Genomic DNA, 6,181 nt, shown 5'->3' with positions numbered 1-6,181 from the left:
CATGATGATTTTGCAAGGTAGTAATTTCAATCCCCATTTTCACAGACAGACACAGGTGCTTAGGAAGATAAAACACCTTACATGAGTTTACACAGCAAGCACCAGAAATGGGATTCAAACTAAGGTCTGCTTTCAAATATGAACCTTTTCCACTCTACCAGGATGCCTCCCCAAAAGTACTTTTTTTTTTTGAGACGGAGTTTCACTCTTGTTGCCCAGGCTGGAGTGCAATGGTGCGAGGTCTGCTTAGTGCAACCTCTGCCTCCCAGTTTCAAGTGATTCTCCTGTCTCAGCCTCCTGAGTAGCTGGGACTACAGGTGTGCACCACCACGCCTGGCTAATTTTTGTATTTTTAATAGAGACGGGGTTTCGCCACGTTGACCAGTCTGGTTCTGAACTCCTGACCTCAGGTGATCTGCCTGCCTCGGCCTCCCAAAGTGCTGGGATTACAGGCATGAGCCACCGCACCCAGCCAACCTCCCCAAAAGTTTTAATATTCATGCTTCAGTTATACAATTGTGTCAGGAAGTGATGCATCCTTTCTAAATTATGTTTTGAGATAATCAAAGCTTAGCCTTTTAAGTACCATCATTTTGTAAACTTTTGTAGATAAAAATATTTGTAGAATGTGTTACATATTTTTCACTTTTTTAAACAGAGCATGCTGGACAGATTTTAAACTTTGCTTAATGATTCATGTCATGTTTATGAGCATCAATTATTATGTAATGCCACATTATAGGGAGTTTAAGTATCTTGCCCAAGGCTAGACAGCTGTTAAATGGGGAAACTGTTCAAATGCAGGCAGTCTGGCTACTGAGCCCATGTTCTTAGCAACTATGCTAAGATGCCTCATCAAGGGCTCAAAAGAATTAAAGATCGCTGTGGGCTGGAGATGACTCTTCCCAATAGTGAAGAGCAGGGAGGCAGAATCTGAAGGCATCAAGCAAGCTTAGCAGGGGTGGAGATCTGGGTCCATTTTGCTGACATTTCAGAATAGAGAAATGCCATGTCATAGTGAAAGTCCAGGAAGAACCAGATCAGAGATAGAAGGGTGTTTTGTTATGAAACAAAAAAAGTGGATATTGGCCAAGTGTGGTGACTCATGCCTCTAATCCCAGTGCTTTAGAGGCTGAACTGGAAGCATTGCTTGAGGCTAGGAGTTCGAGACCAGTCTGGGCAACATGATGAGACCCTGTCTCTATAAACAATTTTTAGAAAGAAAACATTAGCCAGGCATGCTGGCATGCACCTGTTGTCCCAACTACTCAGGATCCTGAGGCAGGAGGATCACTTGAGTCCAGGAGTTTGAGACTGCAGTAAGCCATAATTATGCCACTGCACTCCAACCTGTGTGACAGAGTGAGACCCTGTCTCTAAAAGAAAAGAAAAGAAAAGAAAACAAAGCAAACAAACAAACAAAACCCAAAACATGACTATCAAGGAATCTATGCATAAGAACGTGAGATGAAAATCACATGTTAGAGTTTCTTGTGGGAGGATGAGTACTGGTAAATGGCACCTGTTTTTCCTGCTCAAGTTCAGAAAAACCTGACAGGTCCAAAGTAGCAGATGGGGCCACAATTTTCCTTTATTTTTGTTCAAGGTTAAATTGGAAGCCATAGCTCATTGCAAGAACCACATGGACCTGTGAAGTAATTCCAAAATTCAACATACTTACCCCACACTCATGCAGGCAGTGGACCAGGTAAGACGCACAGTAGGGAGAAACAGAGAACTCTTGGTGCTTGCAGTTAAGTTCACTACCAAGACGGAAAAGGGTGTAGCTGACCCAAGAATGCCTACAGCCATGAGAAATACATTGCCTGATATGCAGCAAGTCAGTATACCAACACTGAGGGTTGCAGAAAAAGAGGTTCAATCGTAAGGCTGCTGAACAAGGAGACAGGAGGAAACCTCAAGTCCACCTCCCCAAGGAGTTTGGGGCTAGGAATATATATATATAAATGTAGGTAGAGGACTTGCATTTATATATATTTTTATATTCCTATATTTGCATATATGTATAATAGATATATTATATATATAAATGTAAGTTAGGACTCTCTCCCTCTCTGTAGGTCTTGCCATCCTCCATCCTCTCACTTCAGTCTCCCGAGTAGCTGGGACTACAGGTGTGCACCAACATGTCTGGCTAATTTTTTGGTTTTTGTAGAGATAGGGATCTCACTGTGTTATCCTGGCTGGGGAGCCAGAGATTTTAACGGATTTAGGGTGGATTGAGGTGTAGGGATTTTTGATGGGTCGAAGAGTGCAGGGTGAAGTCATAGGATGGGGTGATGAAGAAGCTATTTTCATGCGGACTTGGTTCCTCTGTGGGGTCTTCAAGCTGGTTTGTGTCAGCCGTTTCACTAGAATGCAGGGTCTGAAAAGTATCCTAAGAAATTCTTTTTTGTTGTTGTTGTTGAGACGGAGTCTCGCTCTGTCGCCCAGGCTGGAGTGCAGTGGCCTGATCTCAGCTCACTGCAAGCTCCGCCTCCCGGGTTTACGCCATTCTCCTGCCTCAGCCTCCCAAGTAGCTGGGACTACAGGCGCCCGCCACCTCGCCCGGCTAGTTTTTTGTATTTTTTTTAGTAGAGACGGGGTTTCACTGTGTTAGCCAGGATGGTCTGGATCTCCTGACCTCGTGATCCGCCCGTCTCGGCCTCCCAAAGTGCTGGGATTACAGGCTTGAGCCACCGCGCCCGGCCAAGAAATTCTTAAACAAAAGCTTTATGATTCTATCATCAGATATCCTATCTACAGGAACAGTGGGGATGCAAAAGGTCTGTATCTGGTGCTATGTGACTTTCAGTTACTTGGAAGTGGGCAAAGTGCAGCCCGATGAATGCTTAATTGTAACCTTGTTTCTGTCCAGAACCTGCCATGCAATTCTTGTTAACCCTGTGATGATAGTTTCATGCCCAGTATATTCTTTTCAGAAAAGTGTTTCTGCCTTCTCTTAGACAGAGTGAATAAGAGATGGTGAGAGGCCAGAGGTTATATTCATGTCTTGATGGTCATTCTTTTCATGGAGGAAGCACCAGAACTTCCCCTTGTGGAGTCCTGATTAGAGAAAAGGAGTTGGGCTGGTAGGACCAAAGGAAAGCAAAAGGAAGAAGCAGAGAAGCTACAAATCTGCCCTTCTTCATGATCCAAGACACATAACCCTCCTGCACAAGTAACTTACAATCTTCCTGCACCCAGCTATCACCAGACCCTCAGCTGACAGAAAAATGCAAGTTGGCTCGCTGCAACCTTGGCATTATCAGTACTGCATAAAGCCCTGTTCAGCACAAGCACAAACACTATTGTATAAAACCCCCAGCAAGCCTTTGTCTCCTGATAGTCAGCTCCTTTTTGCTAGGCTGCCTGTTGCTCCCTTGCAACGTATTTTTCTACTTTCTCTAATAAATCTGCCTTTCTTTACCTACAATTGTCTTGGTTAATGCTTTTATCACTGGCACCACGGGTCTAGATAGTCACCACTCATCCATGACAACCTCTACCTTATAGTGAATAGATTTTAGCTGTGTATCCTGTAAATTTTCAACTATGCCATGGCTCACTAGAATTGATAATACTTTTCAAACCTATCCTGATAGTGGTTGTCAGGAAATGCTAGTGAAAGAGGTTGGAATTAAACTGGCATTCTAGCCGAGCGTGGTGGCTCACATCTGTAGTCCCAGCTAATAGGAAGGCTGAGGCAGGACGATCAATTAAATCCAGGAGTTCAAGTCTGCAGTGAGCTATGATTGTGCCACTGAACTCCAGCATGGGTGACAGAGCAAGATGCCATCTCTAACAAAAAACAAAAGCAAAATAAAAAAACTGAGATTCCAAAGATGGGTTTGATTTAAATAAGTAGAAAGAGCAAGATCATTATTCTAGACAGAAGGAAACAATTTGAGCCAAGAAATATTCATTCTGCATTTAGGGGATAAATATATGAGCTGAGTAATTTGAAGAGCTTTTAGAAAGCTAAGTTTGTACAAGCCATGCCTGGCGAAGAAGTTGAAGGTTTCCAGAGATCACATGTGGAATCAGATGGTCCGATTACTGAGCTTTCTATCTTTGAAAAAACCCTGTAGCTGTATAAATGTTCTACACTTTTATGCCAGTCATTTGCCTGTTTGCTGTCAGATTCATTCTCTACCCGTCCTTTGCTCTGGTCTGTATTGTAGGAAAATCATTTCCCAGAATTTCCATAATTGCCTTCTGGCTGGGTTTGGCCAATGGGAGGCACTGGCATGAAATTGGAGGGTAAGTGATAGGAAGAGATCAAGGCATGCTTTTTCCTCTCTCTCTGGCATCTCCAATAGTAATCGTGTCGCTTCTAGGTTCCTGATCCCAAAAGATGTCCCTGCGGTGGTTCTACCTTCCACCAGCTTCTGCCAGATCCTGTACTCCAGGAACGCTGCCTCCTTCAGGCCAACTTTTTGGACTTCCTCACTGTCTTCTGAGCCCCCAGATCTTCCAACACTTTTGCAGTCACTTTCCCGTATTAAATGCCCTCTGTTTGAAACATCTAGAATAATTTTCATTTTCATGGTTGGACTGATTCACCACTTTCCCTCCCACTCAAATTCAGTACGATCGACTATCTTATGACAGATCTCTACCCATGCATTGCTTCCCGATGCAGACATAAAGTTGGATCCCAGGCCGTGGAAGAGCAGGTCAAGGTTTGCTCCTTAGAATTATTGCTTTGGTAACATGTGGAGAAGGATGGTGGATGCTGAGACTAGAGGGGACTTGTTGAGAGACAGTTGCAATGATCCAGGAGGGAGAGGAAGAGGGCGTAAAGCCAGATTGTTTCACTGCAGAGGTAGAGCGGGGAAAGTGACACGAGAGACGCAGAGGAGGCAGAATCAGGTCCCTGATTGGATGGGGCATTTTGGGAAGAGGAAGGAGGCTGGAATGATTCCCAGGTTCCTCCAGAGTGAATGGGTGGCACTTGTGTTCTTGACTGAGTTTGAGGACACAAGAAGAGGGGCAGCAGACCTAGATGGCTGGGAAGATCATGAGTTTGTGGCACGTTGATTTTGGGTGGCATGTTGTACTCAGGAAAGGGCAGGAGAGAGATGGTTTAACATCACAGTGTAGGTGATAAGAAATCTATGGATATATAGGTGAAATCCCCTGGAGATGTGGATAGAAAGGAGTTAAAGGCAGAACTTGGAAGAGCCTCAACATGGACAGAGAAGGCAGAGGACTGAATTGGAACAGCCCGAGAGCTCAGAGGAGAGCCCGGGAAGCGCAACACCATGGAGACCAAGGGAGAGCATGGTTCAAGAAGGGAATGGTCACTGTGTCAAAGCCTGCTTTTAAAGCAAACTAAATATGGCCTGAGAAGGACTCCATACTTCTATATTTGAGTCCTTGTGGATAAACTGTAACCTAGCTTAATAGGCAGATAAAATTGAAAACCTAACTTCATAGTATGCACCTGTAACAGTAGCTAAGTCTTGGCCAATCCCAGCGGCCATACTTCAACCATTCATACACTGCTGAGTGTTCAAACTGTGTTCAAACAAGTCAAACGCCAGCCTGTAACCAATCCAACCGCTCTGTACCTCACTTCCAATTTCTGTATGTCATTTCTGTCTTTTTTGTCTATAAATCTTCTTCCATTTGCTTTGCTGGAGTCTCTGTGAATCTGCTGTGATTCTGGGGGTTGCCCAATTCACAAATCATTCATTGCTCAGTTAAACTCTTTTAAATTTAATTCAGCTGAAGTTTTTCTTTTATCACTGCACAATGACCAAGAAGGACCAGTCATTGGAATTGACTGCTAGGAGGATATGTACAGATGTGGGTAAGTGACAGATGTAGATACTCAAGCTTGAATAAGTTTATGCCTGATGGCTACACACACTCTCCCTCTCTCTCTCTCACCTTTTTAGAGTTATATTTTAGGCAAGAAAGATAGTGTCTATTATACATCATCTGGTTGCTCTAGTCTAGAGGAAAAAAGTGAGCAGATTTTGGCTGGCTTTTTCATTTTCTTCTCTATACACATGTAACACAGGGGTCTCATCAAGAGATCAGGAGAACCTCAAGGGGTCAGACCTTTGGTCCCAGTCTACAGAGAAAATGAGGAGCTGTTGGTTAAAGTCCCAGTTGATAGAGCCAGAGATGTTGGGCTACAAAACCTCCCTCCCTCCCTCTCTCCCTCCCT

This window comes from Rhinopithecus bieti, unplaced genomic scaffold, assembly GCF_001698545.2.
Source record: "Rhinopithecus bieti isolate Rb0 unplaced genomic scaffold, ASM169854v2 scaffold_58095, whole genome shotgun sequence".
Classification (NCBI taxonomy): Eukaryota; Metazoa; Chordata; class Mammalia; order Primates; family Cercopithecidae; genus Rhinopithecus; species Rhinopithecus bieti.
This window is presented reverse-complemented; position numbering follows the sequence as displayed.